The sequence below is a fragment of the Monodelphis domestica genome, chromosome 5 (genome assembly GCF_027887165.1).
Source record: "Monodelphis domestica isolate mMonDom1 chromosome 5, mMonDom1.pri, whole genome shotgun sequence".
Lineage (NCBI taxonomy): Eukaryota > Metazoa > Chordata > Mammalia > Didelphimorphia > Didelphidae > Monodelphis > Monodelphis domestica.
Window position 1 is genome coordinate 283,113,863 of NC_077231.1, and position 19,638 is coordinate 283,133,500.

Sequence of the window (19,638 nt, forward strand, 5' to 3'; positions counted from 1 at the left end):
AGTACCTAACAGAGTGCTAATGGTCAGAATTGTATCAGAGAGATGCTGAAAAAAAATACCATTAAGACAGAATCACATAAACAAAACAAAATCTTAATTGAAGTATCCCGTTACTGTTATATAACTGTGTCTTCCATGGTAACCCATGATAAATGTAAAGGGGATTTGAGGCTGAACTTAGATGTTGCTTTTAAGAATCTCCAAAACCATCTGATAATCCAGCTATCTCACTACTCCTAATTTTTTTTACCTTTGAAAATGTCAACGAAGGTTTAGCTGAGCTAATTATTGCAAGATGATGATCATAGTCAGTGGATAGAACACTCATTGGGAGAGTAATCAAGCACTTCAAATCAGGTGTCTGTTGTGTTTTGGATTGCCTGAAGGCTGTTCCCTAGCACAGAAATCCACTTTAACACCAATGTTCTTCTCGGGAGGCTATAGTTCAGGATTATGAAATGAAAAACACCAAAGGACTGTAGACTGAAAGTATGAATACTTCCATAAGAGAGCCGTAGGTTCCTGGACATAGCACATATCATAGAAATGAAATTCACTATATCTTAATAGACATCTCCCCTCAGCAGAATGTAAGCTCCTCAAGGGTAAGAACTGATTTTTCTAATCTTTTGATCCCCATTTCTTACCATAATGCTTGATACATAGTAGGATTTTCATAAATTACTTTGGATTAATTGATTGATAGGAAATGACAATTTACCAATATGGGAATTATTTTCAAATCAGCATCTATCCATAGTCATGACATTGAATTCTTAGAATAAATCTCCAGAGCAGCATCAATGGGAAGACAGGATGAAAATGAGAAGATAGAGTATATGATTACACAACTTTAACCAAGATTTTAAAATTATTAACTCAAAAATATGGAAACAGATTATTATCACCATTTCCTGTTTGTTTAACCAATGAAAAGCAATCATAGCAACAAGAAGATCAGAAATTGCACTGGTCAGCAAATATTTGGATATAGAGACATGACAGCCAAAGGTTTAGAATATAAATGTACTTGTAAAATGCTATATTTTATAATGGTGAAAGATTAGAAGCCATATAGCTTCGTGAAAAATTTAGGAGTAATAGAAGGGAAATTAAGTTTATCCAAAATTTGGTATGATTAAGCCACATCATTCTAAGATCATTTAAAATGAAAATGGATAAAAAATAAAATTAATCCATTCATATTTCTCTAATCTATTTTCTTCATGTAATAGTAGTCCCATCGCCCATTAACATCTTAGTACTTGATAATGAAGAAGTGAACATCACAGAATCTCACTACTGTAAATTACCTTAGAGGCCACCTAATTTAATCCACCTTCAGTCAAGACACTATCATAACATAGCCCCACAAATGGTGGGTTTTTTGGAGTCCCCAGTTTAGGAAACCCACTAACGCCAATGACAGCTTTTCTGTATTTGGCTCTAAAATGGTCAAAGGATATAAGCCTTGGAAAGTAGAAGAAGAGTAAGGGCTAGGCATTCAGGGGTTCGGTGACTTGCTCAAGGTCACACATCTAGGAGGTATCTTGACAAGATTTGAATCCAGGACCTCTCATCTCCAGGCCTGGCACTATTGACTGTGTCACCTAGCTACTGCTTCATATAACTATTAATAGCTTTAATTTCTTTAAAAAAAAAAAAACCTGTCTGCTTATATCCTTTGACCAGTTATCAACCAAGGAATGACTTTTATTTTTATAAATATCTCAATTCCCTGTATATGTGAGAAATGAAGTCTTTAGCAGAGAAACTTGTTGCACATTTCTTTCCAGTTTTCCTCCTAATTTTGGCTGCATTTATTTTGTTTATGCAAAACAATTTAAATTTCATGTAATCAAAATGATCTATTTTACCTGCCATAATTTCTATTTGGTCATAAATTTTCTCTTATCCATAGAATCAGATCTGTTCTTGGGCAGAATTTCTTCAACAGCCGTGTGAAGGACAGAGAGGAGTAGGGAGAAACTTGAGGTGAGGAGGCTGATTAGGCAGCCACTGCAGCAGTCTCCTTGAGATGAGAGAAGAGCCTCAACAAACAGGAAGGCTCTGTGTGTAGAGAGAAAGGGGCAGATGTGGGAGATAGCTTGGAGGCAGAAAAAGCAAGATTTGGCAACTAATTGGATGTGACTTAAGGGAGAATGTGGGGTCAAAGATGGCATTAAGGTTATGAACCTGAGAACCTGGAAGAATGGGGTTCCTTTGACAGAAATAGGAAGGTTTGGGGAGAAAGATAATAAGTCCTATTGGGAAATGGTGAGTTTGGATGTCTCTGGCTCTTTCATATTGAAATATCCAGTAGGCAGGAGGCAATGTAGAATGGAAGCTCAGAGAAGAGACTGGATCTGGGTATAGATCTTGAGATGTCTGCATAGAAATGATCATGAAATCCAGGGGAATGGATGAAATCACTATAAATGTAGAGAGAAACAAGGCAGAGCCCCAGAGCAGAGAGGACTGAATTCCAGTTGGGATATTAGGCAGAGCTTTCAGGTATCCCAAGCGGCCCCAATACAGAAATCCTCCTTCTTACCATCATTCTTAATGTGACAGTCTGTGTGTGCGAACACCACCATCTCCCAAGAATCAAACTTATGGTGAACTGAACTAAGAGGGACTGAGCAAGCCATGGTGGGCAAAGCTCAGAAGTGGCCTCGAAGATAGTCAACCAAGAGCTGGGGATTTGAAAGGAGAGTGGCTTGACTGGGTAGTGATTGGGGGGTGGGGTTAGACTCCACTCGAGGGGCTGCTTCCCATTGAGAGCCCCTCCTTGTCACTGTTAGTGTTCTTTTCTTCCTGAAGTGTGTTGGTGTCAGACCCTGGCCAGCACCAGCCTACCCTGGCTTGGAGAATATGCTTCATCAATATTTGTCAGATTGAATCAAATTGAATTCAGAGACCTAGGGAAGACCTTTAGCATGTTGGGTATATCTTTCATGGAGGATTGACAGTAGAGGGAGGAAATGGAGGAGAGAGGGGATTCACAGACAAGCCCAATCTCAATAAAATCAGAAGCAAGGCCCTCTACTGAAGTGGAGAGGAATGGGGAGTCAGGGGCGAGAGATGGGGAGAGGATAGTGGAGGAGGCTTGGCAGAAGAGATTTGGAGTGGCTATGGGTAATCTAGCAGTCAGTCAGGGAAAAAGAAAAGTCAAATTGACCATCTTGCCATTTTACCTACAATGCATTCTATCTCCAGTCACCATATCTTTACACAGATCATTTCCCATACCTGGAATGCACTTCCTCCTGACATCTGCCTCTTAGAATATTTAGTTTCCTTTATCATTCAGCCTCACAAGACCTTTTCTGGTGCCATCTCACCCCACCACCCAGCCACCAGTGCCTCCCACAAAACACATTGTATTTATTTTGTATATTCTTAGACTTACACACAAAGGTTCTAGATGGCTTGGTGAATACAAACCTGGGTTTGGAGACAGGGAGACCCAAGTTCAAATCCAGCCTCCTATATTTACTGGGTGACCCTTGGCAAATTAACTTTTTATTTGCCTTGATCCATGGCAAGCTCTTTGCCAAGAAAACTCCATGAGCAGTATGGTCCTTGGGACCACACAACTAAATGACAAAAGAAAAGTACATGTTGTACTTTTTCCCCTTTAAGGCCCTTGAGGGCAGAGCCCATCACTTGCTTCAGTGGTGTTTGGCCACACTGCAAAAGGGAGAAGTTGGCCAACAGGAGAGATTCAACGCAGGAGGCGGAGGTCATATTGACTTTGAAGAGGCCTACAGAATCCTGCCTGATTTCTTCACATTCGACCTTTAATCTTAGCTGTTTTTAAAGAACATCTTTCTACCCCAATCAGTAGCTTATTTTCTTTTGTTCTTTCTGGAAAGAGCTTTGATGTTATCAGAGCAACAGAATTTGAATCTTGGCCTTGGTACCTTTAACTTGCTACTGGAGTGATCTTGGGCAAAACTCGTTGCCTCTATTGGGTCCTGTGAGTTTTCTTGTTTATAAAACATCTGCTAATCTGAGATTTGTCTTCTCTTTTTTTCATATGGAAGACAATCTGAGCTTTTCAAAGAAGTGGCTATTTAGCTGTCAGACTTTTGGTGACTTTTTCTGGAGGTTTGTTTTGTTTTTAATGAGACTATTTCCCCCAAACTTCACAACCTTTTTTTTTTAAAGGAAAAAAATAAAGGCAATGGTTTTTTAATGCAACGTGTTATGTTCATCACTATGGTTACTCCAGTAGACTACACTAGAGACTGTCATGGATATATGGAAGAAGTTTCTTTTCAATTAGGATTACATACTAGGATCAGAATTTCATTGTTAACTACATTCTTGTTTTTCTGTTTTAGAGATTTCCTTTTAGTGAATATAATTTGGAGCACATAAATAGGCACAATTAGATATGCTCATTATTGGCATTATAGTTTAATTGCTCCTAGTCTTTACAAAAATTTATAATGGCACTGGAGATCTAATTCAACTCACCCTAAATCAATGTGCTCTTGTATTCCTGCTATATAGCTCTACTAGAAAGAAACTGGATCAGGGCACCTAAGTAGCTCAGTAGACCGAGAGCCAGGGCTAGAAAGAGGAAGGGTCTGAAGCCAGATTTGAACCCTGGGCAAGTCACTTAACCCCTATTGCCTACTCTTACAACTCTTCTGCCTTGGAACCAATGCACAATATTGATTCTAAGATGGAAGGTTAAAGGTTAAAAAAAAAGAATCAGGATTAGTGTTAATAGAAAAGTGGAAAAGAATAGAAAAAATTAATAAATAACATTAAAGATGATGAGCATCTAGGGAATGCAATAAATAGAGTGCCGGGTCTGAAGTCAAGAAGATTCATCTTCCTGAGTTTGAATCTGGCCTCAAATGCTTACTAGCTATATTTCCCTGGGCAAGTCACTTCACCCTGTTTACCTTAGTTTCCTCATCTGTAAAATGAGCCAGAGAAGGAAATTACAAACCATTCTAGTATCTTTACCAAGAAAACCTTCAATGGAGTCACAGAGTTGGACTCTGAAAAAACTGGGTCTGAAAAAACTGAGCATCAGCAACAAAAGAGATGAGAAGAACAAAATATAAACACATAATTGTATAAAAATTTTCTTTACATCCTTTATAAACATAACTGCCTTGCAGATGATTTTTTAAATTAAATTTTATTTGGGACAGCTGACAGAGCTTAGTGGATAGAGAGCCAGGTTTGGAGATGGGAGGTCCTTATTTCAATTTGGCCTCAGACACTTCCTCGCTGTATGATCCCGGGCAAATCACTTAACCCTCATTGCCTAAATTACCATTCTTTTGCCTTGGAACCAATACTGATATTGAACCAATTGAACCAATATTGATTCTAAGATAGAAGGTATGGGTTTACTTTTATTTTATTTTTTTTTCTTTAAACATTATTTTATTTGGTCATTTCCAAACATTATTCATTGGAAACAAAGACCATTTTCTTTTCCTCCCCTCCCCCCCTTCCCACCACCTCTCCCATAGCCGACACACGATTCCACTGGGTATCACATGTATTCTTGGTTCGAACCCATTTCCATGTTGTTGGTATTTGGATTAGAGTGTTCATTTAGAGTCTCTCCTCAGTCATATCCCCTCAACCCCTATAGTCAAGCAGTTGCTTTTCCTTGGTGTTTTTACTCCCATAGTTTATCCTCTGCTTGTGGATAGTGTTTTTTAGATCCCTGCAGATTGTTCAGGGACATTGCATTGACACTAATGGAGAAGTCCATTACCTTCGATTGTACCACAGTGTATCAGTCTCTGTGTATAATGTTTTCCTGGTTCTGCTCCTTTCGTTCTGCATCACTTCTTGGAGGTTGTTCCAGTCTCCATGGAATTCCTCTACTTTATTATTCCATTGAGCACAATAGTATTCCATCACCAACAGATACCACAATTTGTTCAGCCATTCTCCAATTGAAGGGCATCCCCACATTTTCCAATTTTTGGCCACCACAAAGAGTGCAGCTATGAATATTCTTGTATAAGTCTTTTTACTTATTGTCTCTTTGGGGTATAAACCCAGCAGTGCTATAGCTGGATCAAAGGGCAGACAGTCTTTTATCACCCTTTGGGCATAGTTCCAAATTGCCCTCCAGAATGGTTGGATCAGTTCACAACTCCACCAGCAATGAATTAATGTCCCAACTTTGCGACATCCCCTCCAGCATTCATTACTTTCCATAGCTGTCATATTAGCCAATCTGCTAGGTGTGAGGTAATACCTCAGAGTTGTTTTGATTTGCATCTCTCTGATTATAAGAGATGTAGAGCACTTTTTCATGTGCTTATTAATAGTTTTGATTTCTTTGGCTGAGAACTGCCTGTTCATGTCCCTTGCCCATTTATCAATTGGAGAATGGCTTGATTTTTTGTACAATTGATGTAGCTCTTTGTAAATGTGAGTAATTAAACCTTTGTCAGAGGTTTTTATGAAGATTGTTTCCCAATTTGTTGCTTCCCTTCTGATTTTAGTTACATTGGTTTTGTTTGTACAAAAACTTTTTAATTTGATGTATTCCAGATTATTTATTTTGCATTTTGTGACTCTTTCTAAGTCTTGCTTGGTTTTAAAGCCTCTTCCTTCCCAAAGGTCTGACATGTATACTATTCTGTGTTGGCCTAATTTTCTTATAGTTTCCTTCTTTATGTTCAAGTGTGGAAAGGAAATTAGACTGACAGTTTGTGGGGGAAGGGGCCAACTGGGAGTGGCAGTTGGGTCTTGTGACTAGCACTTCCTTCCTGCCGGGAGTGGCAGTGGGGTCTTGTGACTAGCACTTCCTTCCTGCCATGTGGGACTTGGGTCCTGGTGTTGGAGGAGAGAGGAGCTTGTTCAGCCCAGTCTGGAGTGGCATGCTCTTCTTGGTTCAGCCCAAAGACACAGGCTTCTAAAGGTTAGAATTGTTCTTGTTTGCTTTCTGTGTACTGCTAAGATTCTGAATTAGAACAACGAGAGTAGACAGGAGTGGGACAAACTCTCCGCCAGCCTCTAGGGCCTGGCCCTATACTCTGAAGCTAAGGAAAAACTCCAATTCCAACTGGATTATTAAACTTTATATTATTTGAATTCGCAGTCAGATAAGTGGACTATCTTTTCTGGTCATAGAGGGAGCTGAAAATCAGTTCAGTCAACAAGGCAATAAAAGACCTTATTGGACCCCTGCTGTTTCCTCTCAGCAGGGGGCATCTCCCTCCCCTGCTTCACCAAACAGTGTTCCCTCTCTCCCCTTAACTCCTCCTTACCCCTATACAAACCTCCCATTATTCCCCATTTATCCCCATTTTCCCCAATCTTATTTCTTTTCCCAATAAATATTACACAAGTCATTCACCCATTTTGAATTTATCTTGGTGATCTAAACCTAATATTTCCCACACCGTCCTCCAATTTTCCCAGCAGTTTTTATGAAATAGTGGATTTTTGTCCCAAAAGCTGGGATCTTTGGGTTTGTCATATACTGTCTTGCTGAGGTCATTTACCCTGAGTCTATTCCACTGATCCTCCTTTCTGTCTCTTAGCCAGTACCAAATTGTTTTGATGACCGCTGCATTATAATATAGTCTGAGATCTGGGACTGCAAGGCCCCCTTCCTTTGTATTTTTTTTTCATTATTTCCCTGGATATCCTTGATCCTTTGTTCTTCCAAATGAACTTTGTTATGGTTTTTTCTATATCAGTAAAAAAGTTTTTTGGAAGTTCAATGGGTATGGCACTAAATAGATAGATGAGTTTGGGTAGGATGGTCATTTTTATATTTGCTCATCCTACCCATGAGCAGTTAATGTTTTTCCAATTGTTCAAGTCTAGTTTTAGTTGTGTGGAGAGTGTTTTGTAGTTGTGTTCATAAAGTTCCTGTGTTTGTCTCAGGAGATAGATTCCTAAGTATTTTATTTTGTCTAAGGTAATTTTGAATGGGATTTCTCTTTCTAGTTCTTGCTGCTGAGCTTTGTTGGAAATATATAGAAATGCTGATGACTTATGTGGGTTTATTTTGTATCCTGCAACTTTGCTAAAGTTGTTGATTATTTCGATTAGCTTTTTGGTTGAATCTCTAGGATTCTTTAAGTAGACCATCATGTCATCTGCAAAGAGTGATAACTTGGTCTCCTCCTTGTTATGGGAGGTGCGGCTGTGGCCTGGTGTCGGCGTTCATGTGCAGCGTCAAGACGTCGACGTCGTTCATCTTCAAAAGTGGCGGCGGCATGGTGAATGTGGGTTCACCAGCTGCTTCTGTCAGAGGCAGTGAGTTCTGGTTGCTTTGGTGTAATGCCAGCCCACTTCAAGTTGGACTTTAGCTGATCCTTGAATCTTTTCTTTGGTCGGCCTTGTTTCCTTGTTTCCAGCTGACAGTTCACCGCAGAATACCTGTCTTGGTATTCGCTGTGGGTCCATGCAGATGATGTGTCCAGACCATCGTAGCTGGGTTTGGAGGACCATGACTTCGATGCTGGTGGAGTTGGCTCTGTCGAGGACTTCCTGATTGGTGATTCGGTCCTGCCATCGGATCCTCATGATTGACCGGAAGGAGCGTTGGTGGAATTGCTCTAGCTGTTTCATGTGCTTCCGGTACAGTGTCCATGTCTCACAACCGTACAGGAGTGAGCTGAGGACCACTGAGTTATACACTTTGAGCTTCGTTGTAGTGCTTACACTTCCGTGTTGGAGGACTTTGGAGCGCAGCTGCCCGAGTGCCTGGCTGGCCTTTTGGATCCTGGCATTAATCTCATGGTCTAGGGACCCGTCGTTGGCAATGGTGCTGCCCAGGTACTTGAAAGTGTTGACGTTAGAAAGCTGAGTACCGTTGATTGTAATGCACGGCTGGTTCGTTGGCCTCCCTGGTGCAGGTTGGAACAGCACCTCTGTTTTGCTGAGGCTGATAGTCAGGCCAAACAGTTTTGTTGCGATGGAGAACCTGTCCATAATGGTTTGGAGATGATTTCCTTGGTGGGCCATGAGAGCACAGTCATCTGCAAAGAGAGCTTCCAGGATGAGTCTCTCTGTTGTCTTTGTTTTTGCAGTCAGGTGGCAAAGGTCAAATAGTGAGCCATCCAGTCGGTATTTGATGTAGATGCCCAGGTCTAGATCCATCACAGCATATCGTAATACTTGGGTGAAAAATAGGTTGAATAGTACCAGAGCAAGGACACAGCCTTGTTTCACACCATTGAAGATGTTGAAGCGATCGGAAGTCTCTCCACCAGATAGGACTTCCCCTGTCATGTCGACATGAAAGAGCTGGATCAGTTTGACGAATTTTGCTGGGCAACCAAGCTTGCTGAGGATCACCCACAATGTATCCCTGTTCATTGTGTCGAACGCCTTTGTCAGGTCTATGAAGACAATGTAGAGACTCAGGTTCTGCTCAAGGCATTTTTCCTGCATTTGCCTCACAGTGAAGACCATGTCGATGGTGCTACGATCTGGTCAGAAGCCACATTGTGATTCAGGCAGGTTCTGCTCTGAAACAGATGACAGGAGTCTGTTAAATATAACATGGGCGAGGATCTTTCCGGTAGTGGAGAGTAGTGAGATGCCTCTGTAGTTGTTACAGGCTGCTCGTGCGCCTTTGTTCTTGTATAGGGCTACGATGGAGGCATCTCTGAGTTCTGGGGGCATGTCTTCCTCTTCCCATATGCTGGTCAACACTATGTGGAATGCCTAGAGCGCCTTTCCATTTAAGGCCTTGTACACCTCAGTTGGGATCCCGTCTTTACCGGGTGCCTTGCCTGCACTCATTTGTTTAATGGCTTTTTAGACTTCCTCTATTGAAGGAGGGACGCCAAGTTGTTCAATGGTGCGGTTTTGGGGGATCTGGTCAAGGGTGCTTTGGTCCACTGAAGAGGGTCGGTTGAGAAGCTGACTGAAGTGTTCTTTCCACCTGTTGCTGATGCCTTTTTTATCTCAATACTAAGTATCATTTCCAAGGCAGAAGACTGATGAGGGCTGGGTAATTGGGGTTAAGTGACTTAACCAGGGTCATGCAACTAGGAAATATCTGTGTCTATATTTGAACCCAGGACCTCCTATCTCTAGGTCTGACTATCTTCTGAGTCACCTAACTGCCCCTTCCTTAAGATTCTTGACCTTTTTTGCCTCAGTATGAATTTCATTATGATTTTTTCTAGTTCTCTAAAATAATATTTCAATGGGTTGATTGGTATGGCATTAAGTAAATTAAGTTTAGTTATTATTGTCATTCTTGTTATTAACTCATGAGCAATTAGTATTTCTCCAGTTACTTAGGTCTATATTTCTGATATCGTATTTTTAGTTCTTGTGTCCTATAATTTCATATGCTTTGAGAAAATTCTAAAAGATACTACAATTCTAGTAAATGTTATGTCAAAAGAACTAGAAACTTATAATACAAAATTCAGCTTAAAGAGTTTTTAGTCCTTCAGACAATCCAGGCTTTGAATTTTCTGATTGCTTCCTAAACCATATGAAGAAAATACAGACAGATCCTACCTGACATCATTAATTAATTCCACAAAAACCTGATGTTATATCATACAGTGACATTTGGTTTCACTAGATCAAAAGAGGTGGTCCAGCTCTGTCTGGTAACATCCAATTTTGAGGCCAGTGATGATCCAGGACTGCCTGGGGATTGTGCTGACGTGATACCAAGGGGTTATCAGAGCTGCTGGACATAGATGCCGCCTCAGGGAGAGGAACTCTTGGAGGGAAGAGTAGACCTGTGTTTCTCTTTGCTAAAGTTTGGCAGTCTTTAGGTGAAGAGGCTTTCTAAGCAGTACGTATTATAATCTTGCAAGTGGAGTAGGTGATTTAAAAAAAATTCAGGCTGCACAATGCTGACACATCTGTTCATATTCCAGTCTAACTGGCAAAAGCACTGAGGTTCTGGAGGTTTTGTTTGTACAGAAACTTTTTAATTTGATGTAGCCAAAATTATTTATTTTACATTTTGTGACTCTTTCTAAATCTTGCTTGGTTTTAAAATCTTTCCCTTCCCAAAAATCTGACATGTATACTATTCTGTGTTCACCTAATTTACTTATAGTTTCCTTCTTTATGTTCAGGTCATTTATCTTGGTGTAGGGTGTGAGGTGTTGATCCAAACCTAATCTCTCCCACAGTCTTCCAGTTTTCCCAGCAGTTTTTATCAAATAGTGGATTTTTGTCCCCAAAGCTGGGATCCTTGGGTTTGTCATAGACTGTCTTGCTGAGGTCATTTACACCATTACTGATCCTCCTTTCTGTCTCTTAGCCAGTACCAAATTGTTTTGATGACCACTGCTTTGTAATATAGTTTGAGATCTGGGACTGCAAGGCCACTTTCCTTTGTATTTTTTTTTCATTATTTCCCTGGATATCCTTGATCCGTTGTTCTTCCAAATGAACTTTGTTATGGTTTTCTCTAATTCAGTAAAAAAATTTTTTGGAAGTTCAATGGGTATGGCACTAAATAGATAGATAAGTTTGGGTAGGATGGTCATTTTTATTATGTTAACTCGTCCCACCCATGAGCAATCAATGTTTTTCCAATTGTTTAGATCTAGTTTTAATTGTGTGGAGAGTGTTTTGTAGTTGTGTTCATATAGTTCCTGTGTTTGTCTCGGGAGATAGATTCCTAATTATTTTATTTTGTCTAAGGTAATTTTGAATGGAATTTCTCTTTCTAGTTCTTGCTGCTGAGCTGTGTTGGAGATATATAGAAATGCTGATGACTTATGTGGGTTTATTTTGTATCCTGCAACATTGCTAAAGGTGTTGGTTATTTCCACTAGCTTTTTGGTTGATTCTCTAGGATTCTTTAAGTAAATCATCATATCATCCACAAAGAGTGATAGCTTGTTCTCCTCATTGCCAATTTTAATACCTTCAATTTCTTTTTCTTCTCTAATTGCTACTGCTAGTGTTTCTAGTACAATGTTAAATACAAGTGGTGATAATGGGCATCCTTGTTTCACTACTGATCTTAATGGGAATGCATCTAGTTTATCCCCATTGCAGATGATATTAGTTGATGGTTTTAGATATATACTGTTTATTATTTTTAGGAACAACCCTTCTATTCCTATGCTTTCTAGTGTTTTTAATAGGAATGAGTGTTGTATTTTATCAAAGGCTTTTTTTTCTGCATCTATTGAGATAATCATGTGATTTTTGTCAGTTTGCTTGTTGATATGGTCAATCATGTGAATGGTTTTCCTAATATTGAACCATCCTTGCATTCCTGGTATGAACTCTACCTGATCATAGTGGATAACGCTTGTGATGACTTTCTGGAGTCTTTTTGCTAGTATCCTATTTAAGATTTTTGCGTCTATATTCATTAGGGAGATTGGCCTATAGTTTTCTTTCTCTGTTTTTAATCTGCCTGGCTTTGGGATCATTACCATGTTTGTGTAGTAAAAAGAATTTGGTAGAACCCCTTCTTGGCTTATTCTGTCAAATAGTTTGTTTAATATTGGGATTAGTTGTTCTTTGAATGTTTGATAGAATTCATTTGTGAATCCATCTGGCCCTGGGGATTTTTTCTTAGGGAGTTCTTTGATGGCTTGTTCAATTTCTTTTTCTGATATGGGGTTGTTTAGCTAATTAATTTCTTCCTCTTTTAGTCTAGGCAATTTATATTTTTGTAAATATTCATCCATATCACCTAGATTGCCATATTTGTTGCCATATAATTGGGCATAGTAGTGTTTAATTATTGCCTTAATTTCCTCTTCATTAGAGGTGGGGTCTCCCTTTTCTTCTGGGATACTGTCAATTTGGTTTTTTTCTTTCCTTTTTTTAATTAGACTGACTAGTACTTTGTCTATTTTATTTGTTTTTTCAAAGTACCAGCTTCTAATCTTATTTATTAAATCAATAGTTCTTTGACTTTCAATTTTATTGATTTCTCCTTTGATTTTTAGGATCTCTAATTTAGTCTTCATCTGAGGATTTTTAATTTGTTCACTTTCTAGTTTTTTAATTTCCATGCTCAATTCATTGACCTCTGCCCTTCTTAATTTGTTTATATATGAACTCAGGGATATAAATTTCCCCCTGAGTACTGCTTTGGCTGCATCCCATAGGTTTTGAAAGGATGTCTCACCATTGTCGTTCTCTTCAATGAAGTTATTGATTGTTTCTATGGTTTGTTCTTTAACTAGCTGGTTTTGGAGAATCATATTGTTTAATTTCCAATTAATTTTTTGATTTATCTCTCCTTGTACCCTTACTAATTATTATTTTCATTGCATTGTGGTCTGAGAAGGTTGCATTTATTATTTCTGCCCTTTTGCACTTGCTTGCAATGTTTTTGTGCCCTAATACATGGTCAGTTTTTGTGAATGTACCATGTGCTGCTGAAAAGAAGGTGTATTCCTTTTTGTCCCTATTTATTTTTCTCCACATGTCTACTAACTCTAATTTTTCTAAGATTTCATTTGCTTCTCTCACTTCTTTCTTATTTATTTTTTGGTTTGATTTATCTACTTCGGATAGTGGAAGGCTCAGATCTCCCACTAGTATAGTTTTTTTTATCTATTTCATCCTTGAGCTCCTCTAGTTTCTCCTTTAGAAATTTGGATGCTCTGCCATTTGGTACATACATATTGAGTACAGATATTTCCTCATTGTCTAATACTGCCTTTTATCAGGATGTACTTACATTCCCTATCTCTTTTAACTAGATTTATTTTTACTTTGGCTTTGTCAGATATCATGATTATGACTCCTGCCTTCTTTTTATCAGTTGATGCCCAATAAATTTGGCTCCATCCTCTTACTTTTACCCTATGCATATCTACCTTCCTCATGTGTATTTCCTGCAGACAGCATACGGTAGGGTTTTGGATTCTAATTCACTCTGCTATTCGCTTGTGTTTTATGGGTGAATTCATTCCATTCACATTCAGAGTTATCATTACTAGCTCTGTATTTCCCAGCATTTTGATTTCTGCTCCTTTACCTGCCTCTGAACTTATCATAGCCCTGGTTGCAATGTACGCCTTCCAGACCAGCACTTTTGCCCGCCCAGAAGTTCCCACTGCCTCTGGGGTCTGGGAGTCTCAGCGCTCTGGGTGGGAGGGTGGATGGGTCCTGGGACCTTCCTTCTGTCTTCCCCTTAAACCTGAGTGTTCTCGAATTCCGGCTTTTGGGGGGGAGGGGCGTACCTTTTGAATTAAGTCCAGCAGGAGGGTTCCTTGGTTCTGTCTTGTTGTTAAGTTTGTTTTTCAGTCCTCTTGGAGCATTCAACTTATGATCGGTTAGGAAGGGTATTCAGAGGTCTGAACTTCTGCTCCTTCTAGGCCACCATCTTGACTCCGCCTCCCCAGTTTTTTCATTTTAAAATGGGATGAAGGGGTTGGATTAGGTGACCTCTAAGATTCTTTTACTTCTAAATCTGTCATCTTAAAAAGTGAGATAACATTTATAGAGTGCTTAGCACAGTGCCTGGCACATTGTAGGCAATATGTAAATGCTTATTCCCTTCCCTTTTCCCCTCCTAGTTAAGATGAATTCTGTTTAAAAATTTTGCTATATCCTTTTCTATCTTGAAGAACTGGATGCCCATACATAAGTAGAATTTTTAATACTGATTTTCCCAATAAATCAGCATTCTCTGTTGGACATCAAACAGATATTTAAATTTTTATTTATTTTTTTGTTTTTGTTTTTAAGACATTATTTTATTTGGTCATTTTCATGCATTATTCATTGGAAACAGATCATTTTCACCCTCCCCCCCCCCCCCCCCCCCGCCACCCCTTCCCTTCATCTGGGTATCACATGTGTCCTTGCTCTGAACCCATTTCCTTGTTGTTGGTATTTGCATTAGGGAGTTCATTTAGACTCTCTCCTCGATCATGTCCCCTCAACCTCTGTAGTCAAGCAGTTGCTTTTCCTCCGTGTTTTTACTCCCATAGTTTATCCTCCGCTTGAGGGTAGTTTTTTTTTTTCTCGTAGATTGCTGCAGATTGTTCAGGGACATTGTAAAGCCATTACTGGAGGAGTCCATTACGTTCTCTTGTACCACAGTGTATTAGTCTCTGTGTACAATGTTCTCCTGGTTCTGCTCCTTTCACTCTGCATCACTTCCTGGAGGTTGTTCCAGTCTCCATGGAATTCCTCCACTTTATTATTCCTTTGAGCACAATAGTATTTCATCACCAACAGATACCACAATTTGTTCAGCCATTCCCCAATTGAAGGGCATCCCCTCATTTTCCAATTTTTGGCCACCACAAAGAGCGCAGCTATGAATATTCTTGTACAAGTCTTTTTCCTTATTATCTCGTTGGGGTACAAACCCAGCAGTGCTATGGCTGGATCAAAGGGCAGACAGTCTTTTATCGCCCTTTGGGCATAGTTCCAAATTGCCCTCCAGAATGGTTGGATCAGTTCACAACTCCACCAGCAATGCATTAATGTCCCTACTTTGCCACATCCCCTCCAGCATTCATTACTTTTCTTAAGCAGATATTTTAGAATGGTCACTCTTTACTGTGTGTTGAAAAAATAAATTTCCATTAGAAAGGATTTCCCTTCTACCTCCCCTCTGCCATAGCTTCATGATTCAGGAGCTGCTTGGGTGATACTCAGGTAAATCCGAATCATAGCTTCCTAAAGGATTGTGTATTAGCCATATTTCTTAGTTTCTCCATGTGATGAAAACATAGCCCAATGTGTTACTTCTGCTGAGAGGATTCCCTGTTCTATTTCTTCTGAATGTTAGTTTTTCCCCCAATCCCTACTCTATTAACTACCACTGAAAGGATCATGAATTTCTCCTCATTCACCAATAATCATGGCCTTTCCCACTTGGGCTCCTCTAATGATCAAATCTTTTGCTGTCAAAAAAGTTTTTTAAGCGATTTGACTATTTGATTTTTAAACTGCTTGACTATAGACAATACTATATTTCTTTATCTCCTCTCATACTCTCCCCAAATTTCTTTTCTGTGCTGTGAAAAGCAGAAACAAGATAACATCACCAAATTTCATATTAATTATTGGATAATATTATTGGAATTCATGCTACCTGATGCTATTCTGGGGTCATGGTGGACTCTGATGCACTCCAAACCTTTGTTTAGAGGGAACTAATTGTATTAGAGGAGAAACAGTGATCTGCGCTTTCTTTCAATTGTTAGGTATAGAAATTATTTGTAACAAATCAGTGTTACAGAGCAGAATTGGTTTTTTAAAAACCTGGGAAGAAAAGGAGAATGAACATGTTGCCTTCAGCAGATATCACTTCACAAACCATTGCACTTGTTTATTTCATATATATTTGATTGAGTAAACTTCTAAAGCAGTGAGATTCAGCTAAGCTTTATCAGTCATTTGTAGCTCAGCGAGGGCTATGCTGGTGTCTCCTTGCAATCTCTTACATCACTTTTTGTTTCCTATCTTTGCCACTAACTTGCTGTTTGAACTTGGCAAATCATTCATTTGGATTGTGAGTTTCTTCATCTGAAAAATAAGGAGTTGATTTTGGTGATCTCTAAGGTTTCTTCTAGCACTGGACTTGTCTCAGAGGGATCCAGCATTGTTCTTCTCAGAGTTTAGGAAGAGTAGATTGTTAAATGTCTTTAATTCTTGAAATCAAGAAAGGTACATATATTAGATTTTGCAGATTTTAAATAATTGGGCTATAGATTGTGGTCTAAACATAGTGGGAACTTAGTTTAGACTATTTTGTACACCTAAGGCATAGTGGAAATGTTGCCTGCCCTTAAGATATTTAAAATAAGCGATATTTTCTAAAAGCAAGGGAATACTTGTTTTTTGCCTTGTTTCTTTTTCCTTTTCAAAAATATGATATAGAACAATATTTCTCAACCCTTTTCTTTTATGACATAGGTCTAAATTTATAACACCCCAGCAGGTCTGCATCTGTATGTGAAGAAAGAGGGGCAATAGGAGTCTTGTGAGTGACAAAGATTGCTAGAGGAAAGGAGGGTAGCCCAGTAGGGAGGGTGGAAAGTAGGCTTTTGAAAGCAGTTTGATTTTCATTATGGAGAAAAGATTCAGAGGAGGGAAAAAAATGGATCTATGTTGTTCCCCTGCCCTAGAGTGCTCATTTTAGAGATTGTATGATACTCAAACCTGAGTACAGGCCCAGGCAGAGTTTTCATGCCTGAACAATGAAGGAAAGAATATGAGTGCACTCCCTCCTCACCTGCACCTCCTTCCAGACCCAATTCGAGTACTGCCTTCTAATTCTTCACCTTATTTCTTTCATGAATCCCTTTGAACCAATGGACTCCCCAGAATGATGTTTTTAAATCATAAAATAAAATATTTACAAAGGAAACCAATTATATTCCATATACTCTTTTAAAAACCAGTTCTTGGACCCTAGGTTAAAAACTTTTGTTCTAGGTAAAGCCTTTCCTGACCACCACCTCTCTCCCATCTAATAGCTAATTATACTCCCCTCATGAATTTTCTTTTAGTCCTTTATTATGTAGATACTTGTGTGCCTATATCCATGCCTATTTTCCCTTCTCTCTTTAGAAAATAAACTTAAAGATAGGGCTGTTGTGCTTTCATCCTTGAATCTTCAGCATCTAGCACAAATGGGCACTAAATAAATGCAGGGCCCAAAAGGAAGTATAGAACAGTAAGACAGGGGTCACCATGGACTAATAATTTGGTAGTTGAAGAGAAACCCACTAATTGAATCTTTTATTGATTTATTGGAAACTTAAAATTGAAGGTCAATGCAACTAATTAAACTTGCCTAATAACTTTAATTTAGGAGAATTAATTTCAATACAAAAAAAAACTCACCTTTTTAATCATTCTCTCTAGGTTTTCATTGGAATTCCTTGACTCATTCTCATTCCTTTTTCCTCTTATATGGCCACTGGTCAGGACTTCTTCACTGGTGTAAGCAACTTAACAGTTTCAAAAGCACCAGACACAGGAGGCTTAAATTCAAGGCTTGCCTCTGACACATAATAATAATAACAGAAATACTTTGATATCTTATCTCATTTAATCCTTTTATCACAACCCGGTGAGGGAGGTGCTTTTATATTATCCTCATTTAAAAAGATGAGGCCATTAAGACTGAGAAGGTTTCAGTTCATGTAGCTAGTAAGGTAGGACTTGCCTAGTTATTGATATTCATGTAACCGTTTCAGTCTCTTTCCTCTCCTAGAAAAACCATAAAATCATAGAACTTCCAAGTTGAAACTCACCTTCAGGGCCATCTTGTCCAACCCATATCAGAATAAAAATCCTGCTACAATATAGCTGAAAGGTGGTTATCTAGCCTTTGCTTGAAGACCTCTGTTAAGGGAGAAGCCATTTCCTCCCTTTAAGGTTGAGTCCACTTACTTAAATTTATCAACTCTGCAACTTCCACTAAAGTTGTCCCTTGGGGCTATGCAAAACAAATCCACCTAATCCTTTCACATTCCAGAACTTTATGTTTATATTTCAATGCAGATGGCACGTACTTCTTTAGTTTTCTCTTCTGCAAGCTAAGCATGCCCAGATCTATCAACTAAATTTCACATGCATGATTTTGAGATCCTTAACATCCTTATCATCATTCTTTGGATGTCTCCTAAAATGTCAGGCACAGTGTTCCTTCTATAAGGTCTGCCCCAGAAGACTAGCATCTCCCATGCTTGTCTCTACTGCCTACACCTGCATTGACTTTTTTAGCTGGCATTTCACATGACCCCCTCAATTCATGGAGCTTGCAGTCCCCTGAAATTCCCAGAACATTTTCACATGTCCTCTTTGTCCTCCATATTCTATTTGTAAGGTTGATAGTTTGAACCTTAGTCCAAGATTTTACGTGTTATCCCATTAAAAAAAAATCCCCATGTGAAATCCATAGCTTGAGAGGCAGTTAGGTGGCTCATTGGATAGAGAGCCAGGCCTAGAAATGGGAGGTCCTGGGTTCAAATTTGATCTTAGACTCTTTCCAACTATGTGACCCTGGGCAAGTCACTTAACCCCACTGCTTCACCCATACCACTCTCCTACTTTGGAATAGATATTTATATTGTATTCTAAGGACAAAGGTAGGGTTTAAAAATGAAAGCTAGTTTGTCTGGTCTGAAGAATTGTTGAAGAGAGTAGTGGAGAGTTAGGTGGCAACCAGATTGGGAAGGATTTTAAATGCCACAGAGAGGAGTTTATAAGTTATCCTAGAGGCAGCAGGGAGTCACTCAAGTTTATTGGGCTGGGGTTTGACATGGTCAGGTCTATACTTTCTTTCTTTCTTTCTCTCTTTTTTAAAAAAATCAAGTCCTCAAAAGCGATTCCCTTAGCTTTTGAAGGCTGAAATTGTCATTAAGACAAGTTAGGAAATCATTACCCTCTCTGGCTCTGACAAAGGGAGAGCTCTGACAAATGTCTCAAGGATTGAAATCCCCTATCACTGCCATAATATACCTCTGGGCCAGGCATGCAAAGTGTTTAACCAAGCTCCTCACCAGCTTCCCTTCTCTGTCCAGGCAATCTGTATATACTCTGAATGATCAGCTCACTGGTGTTTTGGTCTCTATTGATTTTTTTCCCCAATACAGTTCAGCCTGTTTCCCCTCTTGGTTTCCTGGATTTCTTAACATAAGTATATATTCTTCATAACTAATATTGATTTCTCTCCCTCCTTTTACCCTGCTTTACTTC

The 19,638-nt window shown here is 39.1% G+C and overlaps 1 protein-coding gene across 3 annotated transcripts in view; it reads left to right on the forward strand.

Annotated features, from left to right (window-relative positions):
- Positions 1–19,638, forward strand: part of LARS2 (leucyl-tRNA synthetase 2, mitochondrial) — a 207,372-nt gene that overhangs the window by 24,970 nt on the left and 162,764 nt on the right. The window lies entirely within an intron of this gene.